The sequence below is a fragment of the Schistocerca piceifrons genome, chromosome 2, assembly GCF_021461385.2.
Source record: "Schistocerca piceifrons isolate TAMUIC-IGC-003096 chromosome 2, iqSchPice1.1, whole genome shotgun sequence".
Taxonomy (NCBI): Eukaryota; Metazoa; Arthropoda; class Insecta; order Orthoptera; family Acrididae; genus Schistocerca; species Schistocerca piceifrons.
The window spans coordinates 509,285,949-509,312,590 of NC_060139.1; positions in this window are offsets into that span (position 1 = coordinate 509,285,949).

The window sequence follows — 26,642 nt, forward strand, 5'->3', positions numbered from 1 at the left end:
GTTGAGATTGGACATGGTAAACTGATGTCAAACAAAAATGCCATTAAAGCTACAAAGACTTCACTATCAACACGTTAGTGAGTTGTTTGCAACTCGTGGTCTAGTGGCTAGCGTTGTTGCCTCTGAATCACAGGTTCCCAGGTTCGATTCCCGGGCGGGTCGGGGATTTTCTCCGCTCGGAGACTGGGTGTTTGTGTAGTCTGCATCGTTTCATCATCATTAGTGAAAGCGGCGAGTGTGGTCTGTGCAAAGAGAGAGAATTTTTACGGGCGCCGATAACCCCACAAACCAATTATCATCACCTCACTGAGTTTGAAAGAAGTCCTGTGTAATATGGCTACGAGAAACTGGAAGTTCCTTCTGCGTTGTTGCAGAAAGGCAGGCTTGGCAGGGATGTAGCCACTATACAAGATTGCTGGCCGTGGTGGTCAAGAGAATGCACCTTTGCAAGAAGACCGGGCTCCGGATGCCCTCGTGGCATTACGAAGAGGGAAGACCAACATGTGTGGAGAGTGACTCTGGCGCATCCCACTGCATCTGCAGCAACAGTAGTTTGAGATGCACTTGGCACCACAGTGACATAACGGCCTGTTACAAATCGGTTACTTCATGGTTAGCTCTGAGCCAGACGCCTTCTAGTGTGCATTCCACCGACCCTAAACCACAGCTGTTCGAGAAATCAGTGGTGTAAGGCGAGAGATCGTTAGAGGACAGGGTGGAGGTGTTTTGTGTTTTCTGATAAACAGCTGATTCTGCCTCGGTGCCAGTGATGAGTGTTTGTTGGTTGCTAGGAAGCGAGTTGAAGGCTGGAACTAACCTGTGTGAGTAATAGACACACTGGACCTACTCCTGGAGTTATTGTCTGGAGTGCGATTTCGTATGACAGCAGGAGCACTCTCGTGATTATTCCACGCACCCTGACTGCAAATATATGTCCAATCGACCTCTTGTGGGACATAATCGGACGGAAACTTAAGTGTCTTCCACAACAAGCATTAATTATCCCTATACCCTGCAAAGTGCTACAGGCATGGAACTCCATCTCACAAACTGACAACTGGCACCTGCACAACACAATGCATACTTGTTTACATGCACTCAACATTCTTGCGGTTTCACTTGTTAGTAAGGCGTTTCACGTTTGCAACTGCTGGTGTTGCACTAACCTGTGATCATGAAATACTGATCACTTGTATTTCTGAAATTCCACTACTATATTTTTTGCAGCTTTTGTGACGGTGAGCAACGATTTAAGCTGGACGATGCTAATATGGTGTCTCCGTTGCCCCGCCACCATTATATCAAACTTGAATGCATACCATATGGTCAGTAACACAACCTCCAGTTACTCTAAACTTATTATATGAAGTCTGACGTCTTACGAAGCATCAGTGCATTGCAAAGCCGTTACAGACATTCACATATTGATTCACGGTCACGCATTGCTCTGTTGGCAGTGAATCAGCGCTCATTCATTTATTCCTTAGGTCGGGTCATAAAGATAATTTCGCTTCCTTTTCTTGCGTGTAATCAGACAGTTAACCTTTAATCTTTTATCTGAAGTGAAAGAGCAACTATATTTTCTCGTAAATACCGTGTCGGTGAGCAACGATCTAATCAGGACGCTGCTATACGGTGCTGCCATTGATCGGCCGCAATTACAGCAGCAGTAAATGTATTTTGCATGCGTTATCAGTAGTAGAACTTCCATTCATTCTAAAAATTGATGCACGAAGTTAGTTGTCTTACAAAGAATCATTCCACTGCAAAGCACATACTGGCAGTAAAATACCGATTCACGGTCATGCGTCCGCAGTGAATTGGCCGTCACTGATTTCGTCAGTTTCTTCTTTAGGTGAAATCCAGAAAATAATTCCATTTTATCTCCTTGCTTGTAATGAAATAATTAACCTTTAATCTTTTACCTGAAGTGACAGAGGAATTACGGAATATAGCGTAATCCCTTATTTTTGATGATGGGTTTTTCTCTGTCTCAAGAATACTTTCTTCTCCTTACATTTTTGGAATCCTGACAACAATTGACCATTCGACTTCTCGAGTAACCCTTCTGAAGCATAGTGCATCACATTGCCTTTCTCGGCCAGTTTCGGCTAAAAAATTGCGGAATTTATTGCGGGGCCTCGTGGAATATTCCTGCTTTAGCCCCTGTAGTATCATGAAATTTCGGTAGGTGGCGACGCTATATGAAGCCTTCAAATTGGCGTCTGTAACAGATGGGCGTTCCAAGCGGAGTTCCTTTTTGCGGAAAACCAGAGCATGACTCGTGCAGTATTGGAACGTGCGGTCACACAAATTCGAAGTGACCGATAGATCAAAATCAAACACCTCGCTGCTCAACTTGACGTCTCTGTTGGTAGTGTTGACGTAATCGCCCAAGAGCGGGTGTACTTAAAGGAGTGTACTCGGTCGGTTCTTCACCACCTAACAGAAGACCATAAAGAACATTGGCGGAGATTCTGTGCTGAACTGCTTGCAAGTTACGTGCCTCATAGTGACAATTTTTATCGTCACAGGCAATGAAACATGGGTTCATCACTTCGAAAGCAAAACGGCAATCCATGGATTCGTTCCACACCACTTCTCCTCCGAAGAAAAGTTCAAAGCCCTACCGTCAGCCGATAAAGTCATGCCCATGGTCTTCTGGGACTCTGAAGCGGCTATTCTGTTTGATGTACTCCCTCAGTGTAACGATCAGTTCTGAAGTGTATTGTGCTACCCTCAGGAAACTGAATAGACGACTCTAGCACGTTCGTCGTCACAAAAATGCAAACGAGCCTCTCCTCCTTCAACACAACGGAAAGCCTCACACAAGTCTGCAAACCCGAGAGGAGCTCCCAAATCTTTATTGGACTGTTCTTCCCCATCCACTCTACAGCCTAGGTCATGCAACTCCGACTTCCATCTATTTGGCCCTATGAAGGATGCACTCTATGGGAAGCATAATGTGTATGATAGGAAGATGATTAAGGCAGCAAGATGTTGGCTCCAACATTAACCAGTGCAGGTACAAAGCGTCACCCTCCCACTCCCCTCACCCTCGCAGTAAAGCCGTCGTATTGAAAGGAGATTATACTGAAAAATAGGCATTTTTAGCAAAAATGAGCCGGGAGTAATAAGGTTTATTGAATAAAACCAACCTGCTTTCAGAAAAAATTGTGTTGTATTACTTACTAAACACCTCCTGTATCTTCATCTCATAGCATTCTATGGTTTTCATGGCATCTTATTATTCAGTACAACGCAAACGATTATCTTATATGCACACGCATGTCCAAATTCCTATTACTAACTCCTGACCTTATCTACCCTACTCTCAGTTACTAATGATCACGTTCATCATTATTGTCGAATAGCATGCTTCATGACTCGTCCCCATCGTCACTGTTTAATATCTCTACTGCTGTCTGCTATGTTCCTACTGACAAAACCGCCGGATTTCCTGTATCCAGAACACAACTTTTTTCCTTGGTTTTACCCTTAGTTCGCCGTTCGCACTTTCATCTCTATTGGAATCGTCATCTTCCTGTGGTAATACTAAAATCGCCTTTGTCCACTCTTTTGTGTAGAGAAACACAGCAAAAGTTTCCCAGTCTCTATTAATGTGTTTCGTCCTGTGTATTTATAGTTAACTTCCTCATCCTCAAACATCTTCCCATTCATCGTCATCCTCACAAAATTCTTCACACTCTATTTACATTCTATGACTAGTTCATTTGACGCCTTTGCCTTCAGAACTCCTGATGCAACAAATAGCTCAATCTCTCTTCCCTCTACCTATAATTCTTCTTCAGCTGTTTCCATTGAAGCCGCGCGGTTAGAGGCACCATGTCACTAATCGTGCGGCCCCTCCCGCCGGTGGTTCGAGTCCTCCCTCAGACGTGGGTGTGAGTGTTGTCCTGAGCGTTAAGTTAGTTTAAGTAGTGTGTAAGTCCAGGCACCGATGACTTCAGCAGTTTGGTTCCTTAGGAATTCACACCCATTTGAACATTTTTTTTTGTTTCCATTAATCATATATTATTTTCTTGGTCTCAGTATACCCCCTTCACTAGCCAATACGACGCGTAACGTTTCAAAGCTACCATTGCCCAAGTTCCCCTGATTGTCCTTAAAAGTTAACTCAATATTTTTTCCCTAAGTGCTCTGGCACATACTTCTATTTGAAGTACAGCACCACCTTGTAGAATTTGACGAAGTCGAGGCCAGGAATTGCTCTCTAAATCAGACAGCATATAGTCAGAAAATTGGCAGTAGATGTGAGTGATAACACACGAATTCGGAATTAACCTGCTCCTTTACTCCCTTGCACTTTCTTTGTGTTGCACCTCATATGCTCATCTCTTGAACCCAAACATCAGCCACTTCTTATCCTTACGGCACATATCATATAGATTCTTATCAAGTACTGACATCTGGCTGTCTGAATCCAGAAACAAGGTACAGCTATATCTCCCAATGTCACATCAGTCAGTGGGAATACATTGTCCTCTGTTGTCGAATTGAGTGACACCTTTGATAGTACCAGGAGCTGGCTACACTATTTCATCTCCCGACAACACATCAGTCAGCGGGTAAACATGTATCTCGCTCTGTTGTCGGACTGAGTGACAATATATGATAGTTTCTATTTTAGGTATTCGTAATTTACAATGAGGCTTCTAGAAATTGAATTCTGTCGAATGGAGAAGTCAGTGCCTCGGGTGCTAGTGTCTCGTCTCATACTCCTCTCTTAGTCATTTCCTCGGGGATTCCTTTACGGTTCTTGACCATGGACCTCTACCATCTGCACCCTCTCATCTCAAGTCATCACGTCCCTCAAAATTTCGTCTGTCATTCGCCTGATACAGTGGCACTTCCGAACCATGAAGACTGCTCATGTGCCATTTGTTTCCATTTCTGCTGAACAGATGCCTCCTTCACCAGTTTGCATTGGGTGGTCCATGTTGCGATGGCCCGTAATGGGTTTCCACAATGCGCGTCGGTCCTCTAACATCAACTTCAGGATCATAACCAAGCTCGTCAAGAAAAAATAAAAACGTGCCTGCATCATTTATCCCATTATCAGCCAACGTAATATCTTTTTGAATGCTGTTTGGCAACTTCGTTTGTCAGATCCACATTAGATCGTTCTGCTGAAACAGCGCATCCAAAACCTAGTTCTTTTCGCCATTTCACAGAGTGGCACTACAAAACCGAAAATTTCCAGGATCACAAGCTCCTGCTTCTCTTGCGCCCAAAATTCGTGCAGAAACGCCTGTTTAATTTTCTCGTAAGTCCTCCACTTTGCTGCTATCGCTAGTGTCATGGTGGCTGCCTCTTCCTAAGGAAGTGCATAAATAAAATAGATTTTGTATCCGGCAGACCATGACCTCGGAAGTCTGTGCTGGAACTATTCGATCCACATTTTCTGATGTTCAAAATTCAAATGTGTGAGAAATCTTATGGGACCTAACTGCTAAGGTCATCAGTCCCTAAGCTTACACACTACTTAACCTAAATTATCCTAAGGACAAACACACACACACCCATGCCCGAGGGAGGACTCGAACCTGCGCCGGGATCAGCCGCACAGTCCATGACTGCAGCGCCTTAGGCCACTCGGCTAATCACGCGCGGCATTTTTTTCTGATGCAACCAGCTCATTCTGTCTGGGAATAGCACATAATTCTGTACTGAAACAGAACGTTTTCTAATTTTGTCCTCTTTTTACCTCCTGATATCCTGTTCCTACTAGAACTGTTGACTGTACATTCGCCACTGGTGGTACAAGATCACCGCGTGTGTGATAGTCTCCCCGTTAACGTATGTAATTCCTGCTCTTCATTCTGCATATCGTTTCTACTCATTAACGTCTCTCCAATCCTCGTACTGTTTCCTGAGCCGCTATTATATTCTCTCTCTTTAAACAATTATACCCGCACTTCTAGATTACAAAGGCTGATGTCTGCCTTTACTTTTTCAAATTGAAACAACACTCTTATTTCCTCCTGAGCTTTTATGTTTACAGGAACAGTCCCATCTTAAACTATGTAACAATTGCTCTAGCTATTTCTTGACATGGATACGCCATCGTTACCTCGTCTTTCCCTTCTTTAATGACATCAACATCCTTGCGTAATTTATCAGCTGTGCCCTTCACTTCTTGAGATAGCATACCTATTTTATTGTCGCAAACGCTGATTTACTCCTCAGTTACCTGTTTCGTCTTCTCTTCGAATGTGGCCCTTTTACTGCTACTCAAGTTTCCTGAAGTGTTTATTATGGTCCTTGAACTGTTCTTTAGTCTTTTCGTACCTTGCATCATTCTTCTCACCTTGCTGTGTATTGATCCGTGTGAGTGCTGCAAAATTCTCTACTGTATTTCAAAAAAGTTCTTCCGCCTTTTTATAATGATCATCATTATTTTCGTATTGATGCTTGTTTTCCAACGCCATTTCGACTAAGAAACACTGGAGATCAAAAGTCGGTGGTAAAGAAGGAGGTGACACATTATCGTCAACACACTGTGTCACATCACCGCATCCAATAGCCACAGAGATTTCCACTGCCTCTGACACTGTCACATTCTCCTCACACAACGACTCAATTTACAAGGGGAAGCCACGACGTTTGGAACTCCGATTTACTGCAAACTTCGTACAGTCGTAGTACTCCATGAGGACAACAAGATGTGTAAGCAGTAGAGCGTACTTCTCAAGCGTTACTGAGAAAATCGCAAGATAATTTCGGTCGCCAAATATATACCTGTGCGTGGCCATTTTTACTATGAAGCGGCGGCTGCCGCGTGGTTAGCGTTCAAGCCCCTCTGACCGCTGGATCGATAGATCGAGTCCCGTTCGTCAGTTTTTTTCATGTCTAACACAGTCATTTTCTTTACTATTTATATTACAGTTGATATAATGGGAAAAATACGTGTAATCGGATGAAGTTTTATTAAATTTACAATGTTATTTGGCTGTCTACACATTCTTACTATCAGAAACAGTATAATATTCATAACTATCGACTAGTAAACGACCACACGCGTAAAGTGATACTGAAAATGTATGCTTGTCCGTGATTTGAGAAATCCCTTACACCTGGAAGGAACCCGAAATGACTTATTACCTCCAAGTTTTGACCGGCTCAGACGGGTTTCAAAAGATGTACAATTAATCGTCGCCTTCGACATTACGAGTACAAGTTCCAGGATGGTATTTTTCGTAAAAACATGGAAAACAAAGCTAAACGGCACCATCTGCATTCAATGAACGCTATGTTTCCTCATACGCAAGGTCTTTTGAGGTTTTCCATGGAAAAACGAACCTCGTTAACATTTTCAAAAACCTCTCTTTCAGTCGATAGTTTGGAAGCAAACCATGCATAAGGCAACATTTCCTTAAATATCGGCGCTGATAAAGTGGTCATGTAGTATCGAGTGTATTTTAATAGCTTCTTCACGAGAAGCAATTTCTCGGTCTCTTTCGATTAAATACCAACATTTTTGAAGACACGGACAAGCACACATATTCAGTATCACTTTATGCGTTTGGTCGTTGACTAGTCGATAGTTATGAATATTATGCTGTTTCTGATAGTAAGAATTTGTAGACTGCCAAATAACATTGTAAATTTAATAAAACTTCATCCGATTACACGTATTTTTCCCATTATATCAACTGTAATATAAATAGTAAAGAAAATGACTGTGTTAGATATGAAAAAAACTTACGAACGGGACTCGATCTATCGATCCAGCGGTCAGAGGGGCTTGAACGCTAACCACGCGGCAGCCGCCGCTTCATAGTAAAAATGGCCACGCACAGGTATATATTTGACGACCGAAATTATCTTGCGATTTTCTCAGTAACGCTTGAGAAGTACGCTCTACTGCTTACACATCTTGTTGTCCTCATGGAGTACTACGACTGTACGAAGTTTGCAGTAAATCCGCGTTCCAAACGTTGTGGCCTCCCCTTGTTAGTATTGTACCTTGTTACTCTGCACGTTATTTAATTCAACATCTGATCCTACCAATCCTTGAAAATTACTTGAGACCTGGCGCCATTGAGTTAGTAGACTGTTCTGTCTGGCGCCACTGGCTCAGGTGTAGTATCGACTACCCTCTGGAGGCCCCGTTGCCAATATATATGAGGAAGAGTTGGTATCTGTGGGTTGTGCCCTTAGAACGTCTTTGCTTGCCGATATATATACGGGGTTTGTTGGCCCCAGATAGAGGCACGAAATTTGGGGTTTGGCGGTAGCGTCGCGACGAGAGGTGGTCACGAGGTCCGAGTGGCCGAAGCCACGAGCTGCGCAAGGAGGGCCTGCGCAGAACGAAGATACCGGAGCCTAAAAGAAGGACGCTGGCATTCTTGTTGGACGACCGCTCGTGGCCTGGCTGCCCTCTTCTACCTGGCTTTCATCTGCACCATTCAGTAACCTCTGTGACGCACTGTGAATCCATGGAACTGCATGCTGATAAAGGGGAGTAACATTCTGTAATCCCTATGGTGATTTGTGCCATTGTCTACCTGCCCTCTTTATTATTTTCTGGTTTGTTCCCGACCCTCAGTTTTACTCGGTAGGCTCTTTGGTCGTAAATATAGGCCGTAATATTGCACTAAGACACTACTTGTCGTTTGCAAAATTTGTTCTGCTATTATATTGCCTTTCCTTTCTCGTTTGTACCAGACCATTAATGTTCTAATGAATCAGCTCATGGTCGTAAATACACCTGGAACAATTGTACAAGGCACACGTTGCCGTTAAACAAAAGAGGGACCTTGTGGTTAGATTTAGATATTAACCGGTTCAATTCTTTGATTGTAATTGCATTTCTCAGTTATTAGTTATAATCTGAACAACTTGTTGCACTAAGCTGTTCGTTGCTGTGTTTGAAATTCTAGGTCATTATTGGTGTATTTTAGCTGTATCTTGTGGTTCCGCCGAGTGAGTTCTCATGTTCCTTCAGAGCGGTATTAATAACTGACAATCAGTTTAACTTTGAAAATAGCCAACTGTCACCAGGGCTTTAGTCAAAATAAAATTGTCAGAAGGGACGGGTTGGGGTCCAGTCGCACCTTGGTTGTCGAGTGAAATTGAGAGGTTGGTTGCTTTGAAGTAAGCCTCATCATTGTCATATTGTTTCCTAATCTCTTTCACCTTTACGTACAGGTGCGCATTTTAACCCCGAACCTTTCGACATACAGCTTTCAAATTAAAAGTTTCGTCATCTGTTTTGAGTAACTGAATCACTCTTGTCATCAATGGTGCTTATCTAGTTTTCATGTGTTGCAGGAGGACATTTAATAAGACAGACTGTGTCCATCGTGGTAGTAAACACCGCTGTTCCACCCGATAACGGGCCGGCTGCAGGTCCGGCTGTCTTGTAATCTTTGTCATATTGTTTGCTGTTTTGCAATACAGCACTTTAGATTTCTTTTGCAAAGCTTATTCAATTTAAGGTTAAAGTCAAAAGAATTTTCCAAAGTTGTTCATTCTGTTAAAGAAAATTTTATGGTTATATATTGTTAAATAAAAAGGTTGTGTGAAAAGAAAGTTGTATTGATGGGTTCTCCTTTCCACGTTTTCCTTAATTCCAGTAAGTACCATGTATTGTGACACTCACGACTTTCTCTAGCCTTACTGCTCTCCACCTCCATATGAACTTCATGTTTTATAATTAGAGATGGACTAGCTTTTTCCATAACGATTATACTCATCTTTCGTAAAATACGTGCACAAGCACAGGTTAACCTTGGCATAACCAAACACTGATGCAAATCAAACATTTCGCTGTAATAACCAAATTTCTAAACTACACACGACATGATACTCAACGAAAATCTACCAAAAATGAAAACATATTTAGATATATCCCCACAAGTTAATTTCGAAAGTCAGGACGATGCCAGACCCTACTCACCAGCCTTCGTTGTAAGACAAGAACAAATTAGCACAACACAAGCAACTTATAATTAATTTAAATTCTTGAAGTTATTTTATTAGTATGCTGTTCGTCTAGAATTTTCCAGTTAAGAATGTAATCAATAAGCAGATGATTTAAAGAGAAAGATTCATTGATCTAAAAATTTCACTAAATAAATCAGAGGCTACTAGAAACTTCCTCGCAGATTAAAACTGTGAGCTGTGCCGAGACTCGCACTCGGGACATTTGCCTTTCGCGGGCAAGTGCTCTGTTGTCGTGCTTGGGTAGCTCAGTTGGTAGAGCACTTGCCCACGAAAGGGGAACTTCCCGACTTTGAGTCTCCATCCGGCGCACAGTTTTAATCTGCCAGGAAGTTTCGTATGAGCGCACATTCCACTGCCGAGCGAAAATTTCATTCCAGACGGTTCCACGATCCAAAAACCATGGCTGACGCCTATAAAGTGATTGTGTAAATTAGAAGATCGAGGTATTTCGAAAATTTATCCTGGCAAAGCCGTCAAGTTTCTTTGTGAAGTGTCAGCAGTGGGTAACGTCTTATTAACAGAAAATTTGTTGAGGTGGCCCAGTTAAGCATGAAAGTATGAGGTCCACACAGAACATGAATATATTACTAAAGGGCCTCTCATCTAACTAGTTACTATAACTATTTGGCTTATTGTCATAATTCATATATATATATATATATATATATATATATATATATATATATATATACACTCCTGGAAATGGAAAAAAGAACACATTGACACCGGTGTGTCAGACCCACCATACTTGCTCCGGACACTGCGAGAGGGCTGTACAAGCAATGATCACACGCACGGCACAGCGGACACACCAGGAACCGCGGTGTTGGCCGTCGAATGGCGCTAGCTGCGCAGCATTTGTGCACCGCCGCCGTCAGTGTCAGCCAGTTTGCCGTGGCATACGGAGCTCCATCGCAGTCTTTAACACTGGTAGCATGCCGCGACAGCGTGGACGTGAACCGTATGTGCAGTTGACGGACTTTGAGCGAGGGCGTATAGTGGGCATGCGGGAGGCCGGGTGGACGTACCGCCGAATTGCTCAACACGTGGGGCGTGAGGTCCCCACAGTACATCGATGTTGTCGCCAGTGGTCGGCGGAAGATGCACGTGCCCGTCGACCTGGGACCGGACCGCAGCGACGCACGGATGCACGCCAAGACCGTAGGATCCTACGCAGTGCCGTAGGGGACCGCACCGCCACTTCCCAGCAAATTAGGGACACTGTTGCTCCTGGGGTATCGGCGAGGGCCATTCGCAACCGTCTCCATGAAGCTGGGCTACGGTCCCGCACACCGTTAGGCCGTCTTCCGCTCACGCCCCAACATCGTGCAGCCCGCCTCCAGTGGTGTCGTGACAGGCGTGAATGGAGGGACGAATGGAGACGTGTCGTCTTCAGCAATGAGAGTCGCTTCTGCCTTGGTGCCAATGATGGTCGTATGCGTGTTTGGCGCCGTGCAGGTGAGCGCCACAATCAGGACTGCATACGACCGAGGCACACAGGGCCAACACCCGGCATCATGGTGTGGGGAGCGATCTCTTACACTGGCCGTACACCACTGGTGATTGTCGAGGGGACACTGAATAGTGCACGGTACATCCAAACCGTCATCGAACCCATCGTTCTACCATTCCTAGACCGGCAAGGGAACTTGCTGTTCCAACAGGACAATGCACGTCCGCATGTATCCCGTGCCACCCAACGTGCTCTAGAAGGTGTAAGTCAACTACCCTGGCCAGCAAGATCTCCGGATCTGTCCCCCATTGAGCATGTTTGGGACTGGATGAAGCGTCGTCTCACGCGGTCTGCACGTCCAGCACGAACGCTGGTCCAACTGAGGCGCCAGGGGGAAATGGAATGGCAAGCCGTTCCACAGGACTACATCCAGCATCTCTACGATCGTCTCCATGGGAGAATAGCAGCCTGCATTGCTGCGAAAGGTGGATATACACTGTACTAGTGCCGACATTGTGCATGCTCTGTTGCCTCTGTCTATGTGCCTGTGGTTCTGTCAGTGTGATCATGTGATGTATCTGACCCCAGGAATGTGTCAATAAAGTTTCCCCTTCCTGGGACAATGAATTCACGGTGTTCTTATTTCAATTTCCAGGAGTGTATATATATATATATATATATATATATATATATATATATATATATATATATATATATACGCCTTCATAGATACTTCGCAAACCACCGTTCGGTGCGTGACGGAGGGTACATTTCCCTTCCTATTCCACTCGCAAATAGAGCGAGGGAAAAACAACTGTCTCTGAGCCTCCGTATGAGCTCTAATTTCTCGAATCTTATCCTCGTCGTCCCTGCGCGCAATGTATGTTGGCGGCAGTAGAATCATTCGGCAGTCAAATACCGGTTCTCTAAATTTTTTCAATAGTGTTTTTCAAAAAGAACGTCGCCTTCCTTCCAGAGAAGCATCTCCGTAAGGCTTACGCGTTGTTCGAACATACCAGTAACAAATCTAGCAGCCTGCCTCTGAATTGCTTCGATGTCTTCCTTCAACTCCACCTGGTACGGATCCCAAAGACTCGAACACTACTCAAGAATAGGTCGCATCAACGTCTTATATGCAGTCTGCTTGACAGATGAACCACACTTTCCTAAAATTCTTCCAGTAAACCGAAGTCGACCATCAGCGTTTCCCACCTCAGTTCTCACATGCTTGTTCCATTTCGTATCACTTTGCAACGTTACGCCAAGATATTTAAACGACTTGACTGTTTCATGCAGGACACTAGTAAAACCGAAATTGCAGGTTTGTTCTTCGTGCTCATCTGCGCTAACTTACCCACTGAAGTAAGCATCTAAACATTTAATGAGTGCAGAGTAGCTTGCAATTATAGCTGCGCCTTAGCACAGGTGTGGGGTTCTACATCTACATCTACATCTACATGGATACTCTGCAAATCACATTTGAGCGCCTGGAAGAGGATTTTTTAGAACCACTTTCACAATTCTCTATTATTCCAATCTCACATAGCGCGCGGAAAGAGCGAACTCCTACATCTTTCCGTACGCGCTCTGATCCTTATTTTACCGTGGTGATCGTTTCTCCTTATGTAGGTCGGTGTCAACAAAATATTTTCGCATTCGAAGGAGAAAGTTGGTGATTGGAATTTCGTGAGAAGATCCGGTCGCAACGAATAACGCCTTTCTTTTAATGATGTCCAGCCCAAACACTGTATCATTTCAGTGAGACTCTCTCCCATACTTAGCGACATATAAAACATGCTGCCCCTCTTTGAACCCTTTCAATGGACTCCGTCAGTCCCACCTGCCAAGGACCCCACACCACAGAGCAGTGTTCTAAAAGATGTTGGACAAGCGTAGTGTATGCAGTCTCCTTAGTAGATCTGTTACATTTCTTTAAGTGTCCTGCCAATAAAACGCAGTGTTTGGCTAAACTTCCTCACAACATTTTCTGTGTTATCCTCCCCATTTAAGTTGTTCGTAATTGTAATTCTTAGGTATTTAGTGGAATTTATGGCCTTTATATTTGACTGATTCATCATGTAACCGAAGTTTAACGGATTCCTTTTAGCACTCATGTGGATGACCTCACTTTTCGTTATTTAGGGTCAACTGCCAATATTCGTACCATGCACATATCGTTTCTAAATCGTTTTTCCGTTTGTTTTGATCTTCTTGTGGTGCGCGTACTGTAAGACCTTCGGTATACACACCATCAGATTATCTGACTTGTTGCTCTAACGAAGTAGGCGATCGTCAGCAATATGTCTCGTGGTTTTATAGTGGCGTGTTTATCTTCTGCCGTTAGGTCAGACGATAGAAATGCCACTTGCACGCTTAGACTAGCAGATTGACGGTGACCAACTTTAAACAGAACTTGAATAATTTTCACACACATTTATTAAAATAGTAACAAGCATAAACCTTGCATAACTTAATTCTGGATGCTATTTATAATTGACAATCTGAAGTTCCTTTGGTCTTGGTACGTTAATCTTATTCTCACATATCTCTGATACTTGACAAAGTGTCTATACATTTCTCTTCATGGCTATGTATAGGAATATGATAATCTTATTAGGCGCAGACTGAAACTTGACTATAGACTGGTACAGACAAATGCAGACTGGTACAGACTAATGCAGACAAATGCAGACTGAGTAATCGGAGGTCTGTGCACTTGTTGTAATACCTCGCGTGTTCATGTATCACTGCGCGAGTGTGATCCGCGAGGTGAAAAGGTTCTATGTTAGCAGCAATCTTATTGGCTGCATTACATATTATTACGCCGATCGGCGGAAGCAGAATTTGGTCCGTCTCTAACGCAGCGCCATCTCGTAGTGCGGAGATGGACGAGCGCTGCGCCTGCGCTGTTGTGCTTAGCGGGGCGTGTTATAGTGGGAAAGTTGTGTACGCGCTGACTACGTGGAAATATGTACACAACACTTCTGATGACTTTATTCGTCGATAAACGACAGCGTCATCTGCAAACAACCTAAGACGGCTACTCAGATTGTCTCCCAAATCGTTTATATAGATAAGGAACAGGAAAGGGCCTGTAACATTAACTTGGGGAACGCCAGAAATCACTTCTGTTTTATTCGATGACTTTCCGTCAATTACTACGAACTGTGACCTCTCTGACAGGAAGTCACAAACCCAGTCATATAACTGAGACGATATTCCATAAGCATGCAATTTCACTATAAGCCACTTACGTGGTACAGTGTAAAAAGCCTTCTGGAAATCCAGAAATGCGGAATCGATCTGAAATCCCTTGTCAACAGCACTCAACACTTCATGCGAATAAGGAGGTAGTTGTGTTTCACAAGAACTGTGTTTTCTAAACCCATGTTGACTGTGTTTCAATAGACAGTTTTCTTCGTGGTAATTCATAACGTTCGAACACAATATATGTTCCAGAATCCCGCTGCATATCGACATTATGTGAAAGCATAACCTGAATCTAAATCGTGGTACTGCCAATGATTATAAACGATCAGTGAATTGAAGGAGGAACCATGGAAGACCAATAACACCGATAGATCTGCCAAAGTGCATGATGGGTGCAACTAGCTGGCTATGAATTTATAATTGCACAATTAAGCCCTGATGCAAATTATCTAGTTTAATGTCCTCCTCTGCTTAGTGATTGTATCAAAGGCTCACGTTTGCCGCTCTTAAATGGTGTGAATGTGGAAGATGTCGCGGGAAATTCCGAAACCACCTCCACCCCCGTCCTTTGCTCTAAGTCGGAGACATCTATCTCTCTCCCGCAGCTAGGCTCCTCAACGTCACTGTAGCAAACTTACCCTTACATGTCCATGGAGCAAGAGTTCTTATCGACCTCTCGACAGCAAGTGTTTCCGGACTATATGCTCTGAAATGTAGCTGATTCTGTCAGCATAGGAACATCGCTGGCTAATTGCAGCAGACCTTGCTAGCTCACACCAATAATGATTCTATAAACAAGTTTGGTAAATATCTACTCTCATCGACGTTGTGTTCGTGGGGAGGAAGGCATAAAATCTCTCCCAATTCTTGATCAATCTCCAACCCCCAACCAACCAAAAGCCACATGCCCTGACAAGCTACTGTAATTACTGTCTCACAGTAATTACTTTGATACAAAATGTCTTTTCTCAAGCGTGTCAGGGCTTGTGGCTTTTGGTTGGTTGGGGGTTGGAGATTGATCTATTGGTTATGACCTGTAGATTAAAACTGAAGAAACTGCAAAAAAGTGGGAATTTAAGGAGATGGGACCTGGATAAACTGAAAGAACCAGAGGTTATACAGAGTTTCAGGGAGAGCATAAGGGAGCAATTGACAGGAATGGGGGAAAGAAATACAGTAGAAGAAGAATGGGTAGCTTTGAGGGATGAAGTAGTGAAGGCAGCAGAGGATAAAGTAGGTAAAAAGACAAGGGCTAGTAGAAATCCTTGGGTAACACAAGAAATTTTGAATTTACTTGATGAAAGGAGAAAATATAAAAATGCAGTAAATGAAGCAGGCAAAAAGAAATACAAACGTCTCAAAAATGAGATCGACAGGAAGTGCAAAATGGCTAAGCCGAGATGGCTAGAGGACAAATGTAAGGATGTAGCGGCTTATCTCACTAGGGGTAAGATAGATATTGCCTACAAGAAAATTAAAGAGACCTTTGGAGATAAGGGAACCACCTGTATGAATATCAAGAGCTCAGATGGAAACCCAGTTCTAAGCAAAGAAGGGAAAGCAGAAAGGTGGAAGGAGTATATAGAGGGTCTATACAAGGGCGATGTGTTTGAGGACAATATTATGGAAATGGAAGAGGATGTAGATGAAGATGAAATGGGAGATACGATACTGCGTGAAGAGTTTGACAGAGCACTGAAAGACCTGAGTCGAAACAAGGCCCCCGGAGTAGACAACATTGCATTGGAACTACTGACGGCCTTGGGAGAGCCAGTCCTGACAAAACTATACCATCTGGTGAGCAAGATGTATGAAACAGGCGAAATACCCTCAGACTTCAAGAAGAATATAATAATTCCAATCCCAAAGAAAGCAGGTGTTGACAGATGTGAAAATTACCGAACTATCAGTTTAATAAGTCACAGCTGCAAAATACTAACACGAATTCTTTACAGACGAATGGAAAAACCAGTAGAAGCCAACCTCGGGGAAGATCAGTTTGGATTCCGTAGAAACACTGGAACACGTGAGGCAATACTGACCTTACGACTTATCTTAGAAGAAAGATTAAGGAAAGGCAACTCTACGTTTCTAGCATTTGTAGACTTAGAGAAAGCTTTTGACAATGTTGACTGGAATACTCTCTTTCAAATTCTAAAGGTGGCAGGGGTAAAATACAGGGAGCGAAAGGATATTTACAATTTGTACAGAAACCAGATGGCAGTTATAAGAGTCGAGGGACATGAAAGGGAAGCAGTGGTTGGGAAGAGAGTAAGACAGGGTTGTAGCCTCTCCCCAATGTTGTTCAGACAGGGTTGTAGCCTCTCCACAATGTTGTTCAATCTGTATATTGAGCAAGCAGTAAAGGAAACAAAAGAAAAATTCGGAGTAGGTATTAAAATCCATGGAGAAGAAATAAAAACTTTGAGGTTTGCCGATGACATTGTAATTCTTTTAGAGACAGCAAAGGACTTGGAAGAGCAGTTGAATGGAATGGACAGTGTCTTGAAAGGAGGATATAAGATGAACATCAACAAAAGCAAAACGAGGATAATGGAATGGAGTCGAATTAAGTCGGGTGATGCTGAGCGAATTAGATTAGGAAATGAGACGCTTAAAGTAGTAAAAGAGTTTTGCTATTTGGGGAACAAAATAACTGATGATGGTCGAAGCAGAGTCAATATAAAATGTCGACTGGCAATGGCAAGGAAAGCTTTTCTGAAGAAGAGAAATTTGTTAACATCGAGTATAGATTTAAGTGTCAGGAAGCCGTTCCTGAAAGTATTTGTATGGAGTGTTGCCATGTATGCAAGTGAAACATGGACGATGAATAGTTTGGACAAGAAGAGAATAGAAGCATTCGAAATGTGGTGCTACAGAAGAATGCTGAAGATAAGTTGGGTAGATCACATAACTAATGAGGAGGTATTGAATAGAATTGGGGAGGATTGGGGAGGATTGGGGAGAAGAGAAGTTTGTGGCACAATTTGACAAGAAGAAGGGACCGGTTTGTAGGACATGTTCTGAGGCATCAAGGGATCACCAATTTAGTATTGGAGGGCAGCGTCGAGGGTACAAATCGTAGAGGGAGACCAAGAGATGAATACACTAAGCAGATTCAGAAGGATGTAGATTGCAGTAGGTACTGGGAGATGAAGAAGCTTGCACAGGATAGAGTAGCGTGGAGAGCTGCATCAAACCAGTTTCAGGACTGAAGACCACAACAAACAACTGTGAGACAGCCGTAAACCCTCCTACTCTGACTTAAGCGAACATTCCATTGTGGTGCACCCGCAGCTGGTGGCCAGTCCCATGGGCACAAGCTCTTGAATTTTTTACCTGGGTTTCAAGTCTGCGCAATGAAGTTTTTGAGGAACTCACGCGGTGTCCTATATGCCTGTTTTGTTGACACAGTACACTATGAGTTCCCTATTCTACAATGGCTCGTCGGCAGCTTGCTGCGTTGTACAAGTTTCTGATACTCTGGTCATAAGTTAACTTGCATTTTGCGTCCCAGCTAACGTAAGACCCAAAGGCTGCAGTTAAGAACAGATCTCCCTCATCGTAATAACATGAAAGGAGAAGAAGAAGCAGTCAGCCGCGCAAACAGCGTGCAGTTTTCATCCAGCATTAAAGAGGCGACTGTAGACTATTCGGATGTGCATATTACATTATACAATAGGTTAAGTGATAGTTTGGGCGTAATCTGCCAAGTAACACTCACCAGAAAAATTTCTGCTTCAGCAATCTACAGCCACTTGATGACAGCCGGTGTCACCTAAAGTGAAGTGTGACGCAATTTGCCTTGAGTGTACGATCTAACAGCGGACGTTGCTGCTCTCGCAATAGCAAGCACAAAATTACTAGTTTTGTAGTTAGCTTTTCACGCTGAAATATATATATCGTGCAGAAATAACGAAATCGTAGCCATTGTTCATGAAGTAAATGACGCGAGGGATACTAACAAAGCTATACCAATCAACTTGACCTTATATTACAAGGAAAAAGATTTGAAATACTACCGAATTTTATTTTGTATTGTGTTCTCCGTCGTGTATACTATGTGAATAAATTTCGTTAATTGTATGTGAATGCCGTAAGAAATCGTTACTGTTTAACCTTTCAAAATGCTCAAATGTGTGTGAAATCTTACAGGACTTAACTTCTAAGGTCATCAGTCCCTAAGCTTACACACTACTTAACCTAAATTATCCTAAGGACAAACACACACACCCAAGCCCGAGGAAGGACTCGAACTTCACCCGGGACCAGTTGTAGAGTCCATGACTGCAGCGCCATAGACCGTTTAACCTGTCTTTACACGTTATCATTATTGTAATGGTTTTGTATCATAATAATGAGGGTCTTATTACTTTTAGGCAACGACTTTGCCGCAGTGGATACACCGGATCCCGTTATATCACCGAAGTTAAGCGCTGTCGGGCGTGGTCGGCACTTGGATGGGTGACCATGCAGGCTGCCATGCGCTGTTGCCATTTTTTGGGGAGCACTCAGCCTCGTGATGCCAATTGAGGAGCAACTCGACTGAATAGCAGCGGCTTCGGTCAAGAATACCATCATAACGACCGGGAGAGCGGTGTGCTGACCCCACGCCCCTCCTATTCGCATCCTAGGAGGATGACACGGCGGTCGGTGGTTTATTATTTTTAATTAAAATGAATGTATGTGAAATGGTAAACTAAAAAACAAAAAATTAATTTAACTGTAAAATAACAATGTAAAAGTAAAAGAATATAACAATAAATAACTAGATTAGTAACGAATGTTTAAATATTTTAATCAGGCATGTTGTAAATAATCTGACAGCACATTGTGTACAGCATATCTTTCCAAAAACGGTATCTCAGAAACAAACTTTATTACACATGCTTAAAATCTTCTTTTATGTGCATTGTAATGAAAGTTTTAATTTTTCAAAATTAATTAATCGTGGACTATTTTGTAAAACTTTATGTTATTACAAAACTGAATGATACAGTTTTCAAGAACGTTAATTACGTATCAACATCTATATGAGAAACATTTTCTTATATATCCTCGTTTCGAAGGTGTTCCCTCCAAACCTAACATGCCAAATTACCTTTCACAGTGTGTTTTACCACTGATTAGTGAAATTGGGTACAAGTGAAATAATAGACATTGCATTACTTTGCCCCTTTACACAACTGCCAAGTTTCCTCAAGTTCGTTTATTGACTGTGGGGAATGATCCCTTGCTAGTGGTACAGTACGACCATGTGTAAAACACCAGGTCGTACAGTTTGTGACATGTTTTTGGGAAGACTGTTAGACACAGAGGAAAAACAACGTGTAAAATGATGTGTGTACATATTAAGATAATGTATATCAAAATATCTGCACTTATACACGTTACAATCTATATATAGCTGTGTAAAGGATGAGCCAGACAGTAGGGGATTTTACTTTATTACACTCCTGGAAATTGAAATAAGAACACCGTGAATTCATTGTCCCAGGAAGGGGAAACTTTATTGACACATTCCTGGGGTCAGATACATCACATGATCACACTGACAGAACCACAGGCACATAGACACAGGCAACAGAGCATGCACAATGTCGGCACTAGTACAGTGTATATCCACCTTTCGCAGCAATGCAGGCTGCTATTCTCCCATGGAGACGATCGTAGAGATGCTGGATGTAGTCCTGTGGAACGGCTTGCCATGCCATTTCCACCTGGCGCCTCAGTTGGACCAGCGTTCGTGCTGGACGTGCAGACCGCGTGAGACGACGCTTCATCCAGTCCCAAACATGCTCAATGGGAGACAGATCCGGAGATCTTGCTGGCCAGGGTAGTTGACTTACACCTTCTAGAGCACGTTGGGTGGCACGGGATACATGCGGACGTGCATTGTCCTGTTGGAACAGCATGTTCCCTTGCCGGTCTAGGAATGGTAGAACGATGGGTTCGATGACGGTTTGGATGTACCGTGCACTATTCAGTGTCCCCTCGACGATCACCAGTGGTGTACGGCCAGTGTAGGAGATCGCTCCCCACACCATGATGCCGGGTGTTGGCCCTGTGTGCCTCGGTCGTATGCAGTCCTGATTGTGGCGCTCACCTGCTCGGCGCCAAACACGCATACGACCATCATTGGCACCAAGGAAGAAGCGACCCTCATCGCTGAAGACGACACGTCTCCATTCGTCCCTCCATTCACGCCTGTCGCGACACCACTGGAGGCGGGCTGCACGATGTTGGGGCGTGAGCGGAAGACGGCCTAACGGTGTACGGGACCGTAGCCCAGGTTCATGGAGACGGTTGCGAATGGTCCTCGCCGATACCCCAGGAGCAACAGTGTCCCTAATTTGCTGGGAAGTGGCGGTGCGGTCCCCTACGGCACTGCGTAGGATCCTACGGTCTTGGCGTGCATCCGTGCGTCGCTGCGGTCCGGTCCCAGGTCGACGGGCACGTGCACCTTCCGCCGACCACTGGCGACAACATCGATGTACTGTGGAGACCTCACGCCCCACGTGTTGAGCAATTCGGCGGCACGTCCACCCGGCCTCCCGCATGCCCACTATACGCCCTCGCTCAAAGTCCGTCAACTGCACATACGGTTCACGTCCACGCTGTCGCGGCATGCTACCAGTGTTAAAGACAGCGATGGAGCTCTGTATGCCACAGCAAACTGGCTGATACTGACGGCGGCGGTGCACAAATGCTGCGCAGCTAGCGCCATTCGACGGCCAACACCGCGGTTCCTGGTGTGTCCGCTGTGCCGTGCGTGTGATCATTGCTTGTACAGCCCTCTCGCAGTGTCCGGAGCAAGTATGGTGGGTCTGACACACCGGTGTCAATGTGTTCTTTTTTCCGTTTCCAGGAGTGTATATGGGCTTCCAAACGGTAACTTCATTGTTCCATGCGGCCAAGCCACGGCCGGCAGTGTTAGCTGCCTGTAAATTCTTTCGTGCCACGGTCTAGTAACAGGTAGTCAGCACTGAGGAAGTGCACCTGGATCACGTGCCTCCCTCAGGTGCTTACAAGTTAACATCGCCCCAGGCGTCGCTTAGCAGGCAACGCTCAGGAAAGTTCCATTGCCGCCCCCACGGATTTCTCGGTCCCAACCAATCAGGGCGGAGGAAGCCGCGTGGTGCGCCGAACATACCCGGCCGCCCGTCGCCGGGCCCGCACTCTTGTATATTTGCTCACCCGTGAGTCGGACGCGCACCCTGTAGCAGTGTAGACCTTCCCGCTTCTCCCAGTGCTGTGGCACTGTGGACTTAGTTTTGGCAGACAACTGCTTTCGTTAGCTTCGCGAACTATGTCTCGCCAAACTTTACGCTCTGGCTCACCCTCACCTCCGAAGGCCTATGAGACCCTTTTTAACATTCTTTCGCCAGTAAATGGCTTTTATCTAAAAATTATCCTATTCACTCCATAATACTCACCGCCTGCCCATACGCCCATCCTGTACAGCCGGTGTCAGAAGTGCGGATCCGTTCCCGTAGCGACTTTGCCGCTACACTAACAAGGGAACCTCCCCATCGCACCCCCCTCAGATTTAATTATAAGTTGGCACAGTGGACAGGCCTTGAAAAACTGAACACAGATCAATCGAGAAAACAGGAAGAAGTTGTGTGGAACTACAGAAAAAATAAGTAAAATGTACAAATTGAGTAGTCCATGTACAACATAAGTAACATCGAGCATAATGTCAGCTCAGGGGCGCCGTGGTCCCGTGGTTAGCGTGAAGAACTGCGAAACGAGAGGTCCTTGGTTCAAGTTTACCCTCGGGTAAAAATTTTACTTTATTTATTTTCGCAAAGTTATGACCTGTCAGTTCGTTCATTGACGTCTCTGTTCACAGTAATAAGTTTAGTGTCTGTGTTTTGCGACCGCACCGCAAAACCGTGCGATTAATAGACGAAAGTACGTTCCTCTCCAATGGGAACCGAAAACATTTGATCGCAAGGTCATAGGTCAACCGATTCCTCCACAGGAAACCACGTCTGATATATTCTATACGACACTGGTGACGGCATGTGCGTCACATGACAGGAATATGTTGTCGACCCACCTAACTTGTACACTTGGCGAATGGGTAAAAAGATTCTTCTACCTTGCCCGATTTAGGTTTTCTTGTGATTGTGATAATAACTCCCAAAAAAGTGATGAAAACATAAGAGTTTGTCACATAAACTGCAACAAATGAATGCAACAGTTTCACAGTCACACAGTTTTCCCTGTGTTCTGTCAAAACATATGTTTTTAACGTTTTCCAATTTTTTCCGTGTGTAAACCGTCAAATCCTGCATATGTCCAAGCAAATCTGAACTGGAATTTTCGAGAGCGAAGTTGATCGTGTGAGTGCCTGAACTTTGATAATTGACACACGTCAATTGCTAGAAAATAAAAAAGTTAAAATTTTACTTGAGGGAAGACTTGAACCGAGGTCCTCTAGTACCGCAGTTGCTTACGCTAACCACGACACTACGGCGCTCCTAAGATCGTATTGTCCTTGATGTGGCTTATGTTACACATCGACTACTCAATTTGTATATTCTGCTTATTTTTTTCATAGTTCGACAAAACTTCTTCCTGTTTTCTCGATTGATCTGTGTTGAGTTTTTCAAGGCCTATCCACTGTGCCAACTTCTAACTAAATCTGAGGGGGGTGCGATGGGGAGGTTCCCTTGTAAGTTGTCTCCGGCAGGACGCCGTACAATTCGCGCGTGGAATGCGCCAACCGGCCGCCACGTTTGCTCCACGTTTGCTGTGCCAGTAAACACGCTCAGGGCGCGCGCTGCAGCGAGGCAGCCCACGCTAATCGCGACACGTGAGCCGAACGCCGCCTCGCTGCCCGTTGCCTGAGTTCGAGGGGCCTGAGCTGCGCGACCAGTCGGGGCGCCATCTGCCACCCGCCGGCCACTGCCTGCTGCCGCCACTCCACCACGCCGTCGCCCAGAATAGCAATAGGATAATATTGTTAATTCAATACCTAACATACACGTGTGTGAGTTTGACATATTGCGTACTCATATTACTATTTTACACGTAGAATAACGTGTTCCCGAAAAAAATTTCAAAATATGTTGGACTGATGTGTCCACCTCTACACTCTCTTTCAACATCTTGCGAACAGAGGTGCTCCGGTTGTCACTCTACTGTACAGTACTTGGCGCTTTGGCATTGGGCGGCTGCATTGGGATGGGTCGTGGGACAAACAACTGGTGCTTAAGAGCTATACACTCTGAAGGTCACAACTGCGTCCTATGAGATTTATGGCCGAAATTTTATGGCGGATTCGATTGCTGGGGCTGCTATCTCGCAAGTGTGCTTTTTTTTATCTTTTAATTATGAGGTCAAGTTGATGATGTCGCCTTGCCGTAAAATGTAGGTTGGTGCACAAGTTCTTGTTGAGTTTTATTGATGTGTTCGTATACAGGTTAACACCAGTACTTATCAATCGTTTGTTTTATTTTAGCTTCTAGTATTGCTCTTGTAAGACATCTTGTACGTTGCGTACTTGCAGTTTGTGATTAAAGAATAGAAATCGGAGCGTTCAGTGGAAAAAAGAATAACATTCATGAGATATTGTTATCGTTAGCTAGAGTGGTGAAGGCAGTTGACGCGTCCAGCCAGCGGTGTAGTTGCTAAATGAGGTAGGTACTTCGGGGTAGGTACCGTGGTAGTGGCTAATGGAATGTTTTTAGAAATTATGGCACACCGTCGGGAAATACGAACAAATGAAAGCAAAGCGTGAACAAGAATAACCTTTAATGATCTTGTGAGCAAAATAAATGAAACAAGGTGCGCTAGTCCTATCTGTACTAACGGTAACGTTCCCGTGGAGGTAGGTACACAGCTAGGTATTAACGTGAGCCGAGCCAGAACAAACTTTGATGTGCCTGCCCCAGGCCAAGCCTATGTGGGCTATTGACTGCTTCACCTGAGTTTCCAGAACATTAATTCTCTAAATCCTGGCTCCAGTCTTACTCTACCCGGGATCCCTCTTGGTATGACCGCGACTAACTGTTAAGACCTAATGGAATCGAGGGCGTCTCGCTGCTTCCTTATGTCCCTCGAGGTGGCCACGCTGTTCCGGCCTCGTCCTGCGACTCGTGAGTCTGCATACGGCTACTCAACGCTATTCGGCAACCTCTCGTTTGTGAGAATACATTATATGGCCAGCCTCCACTCAGGCTGTGTCCCGCTGCTCCTAGTGGCTCCTAAACTTGCAACCACGTGCGACCACGAGCTTATGTGACATTTCCAGCCACTGCATTCACAAAAGCCCTTCGGGAATATGTTCTTTCTACTCGCAAGAAAAATCGTTCCTCTCGGCTTTGGTCTTTACCTTCTAGGTGTAGTATTACTTTCCTATTCTGTATCTCCCTGACCTCCTCCGTCGTCTTGGGGAAAAATCAGTAGCACTGTCCTCAGTGACTGCGTAAGTTTTACAAAAGTGTGTCACAAGTTTTATTTTGTTGTTTGAAAAATACGCATAACTGCTTTATAATGATCAATGACCAAATATATAAATGCTTCGTAATGATACAATGATAGAACTAAACTTAATTGCTTTCCAATAAAACGCAAAAGAAGTACATAATAGCTTAAAAATATTAAACAAATCTTTTTCGTGGAAGACACATACAGTAAATGGAAATGTTTCATCTTGATTACAGTTTTGTTTTCTGAAAACAATGGGTAAAGACTGTATTTACAATCGATTGTACAACAATTTTCTCTTTTTAGCTTAATCGTGAACTTGCTTAACCGTTTGTCCTTCTTAGGTACAAAATTTAGCGAAACCCAACTTCAAACATCACTTCTCACATACGGGGATCTATCAAAAATTACTCCGTCAATTTCTGTCAGCGACCTTCGAGTGGAATGATGCCTCACTATATTCTTATCTGGGTGCTGATTAATAATAGTGTTTCTAACACACATTTTTCAGCAGCAATCTTCACCTATTGTTTTGAACACGAATTTAAAACAGTCTCTGTCACATTTAAAGTATTTATGTGGATAAAACTACGCCAGAGCGCATGTAACTGCAGAAACAGAAATGGCTTACATAGAAGTTGCTCTTCTGATAATTTTTCTCTGCATTTCATAAAGCTTATGTCCTGCAGTTATCAGGTCATCTAACTGCCTACCAACTGCTGTATTGGCAGGTCCAGCTTAATGTCACTGATAATTTTTCTCATGTTATTTTCTATGCTTCAGTCGATATCCATACTCATTTTCAGCACGATGGCACTACTGGCGACATTTCTTCCTATCACATCTTGAGCCATACATGTCCACGATATTTACCTAAAAATTTTAACTATCCAGTGGCTCAGAGCACAATTTCTATGGGTCTTACTTCGTGAAGGATGATGGTAATGTCCTCGTTCACTGGAGCTACAAACAAAGGACTGATTATGACTTTTGTTTAACACCATTAGCTTCTGCACACAGTCCTTCGGAGCTTCTCGGGCTGGCACATATCTCACTGTAACACGTAAATAAAGGTATAAACACGCAAGTGCCTTTACATGTTAATGAACCATGAACTACTGTTTTACACTGTAGCTGTTCGCTACTTGGCTTCGCAAACTACCATTTCACACCATCATTTCGGAGGCATTGTGAATAAATAGACATTTCGCTCCACACCCTTCCGATGACAACCATAGTATTCTATACAGGCTATACTCAAATCTTTTACTAACGGACTATTTAACGCATAACTTAAGATGCTCCCGTCAATGGAAACAGTCATATCTACACTCCTGGGAATGGAAAAAAGAACACATTGACACCGGTGTGTCAGACCCACCATACATGCTCCGGACACTGCGAGAGGGCTGTACAAGCAATGATTACACGCACGGCACAGCGGACACACCAGGAACCGCGGTGTTGGCCGTCGAATGGCGCTAGCTGCGCAGCATTTGTGCACCGCCGCCGTCAGTGTCAGCCAGTTTGCCGTGGCATACGGAGCTCTATCGCAGTCTTTAACACT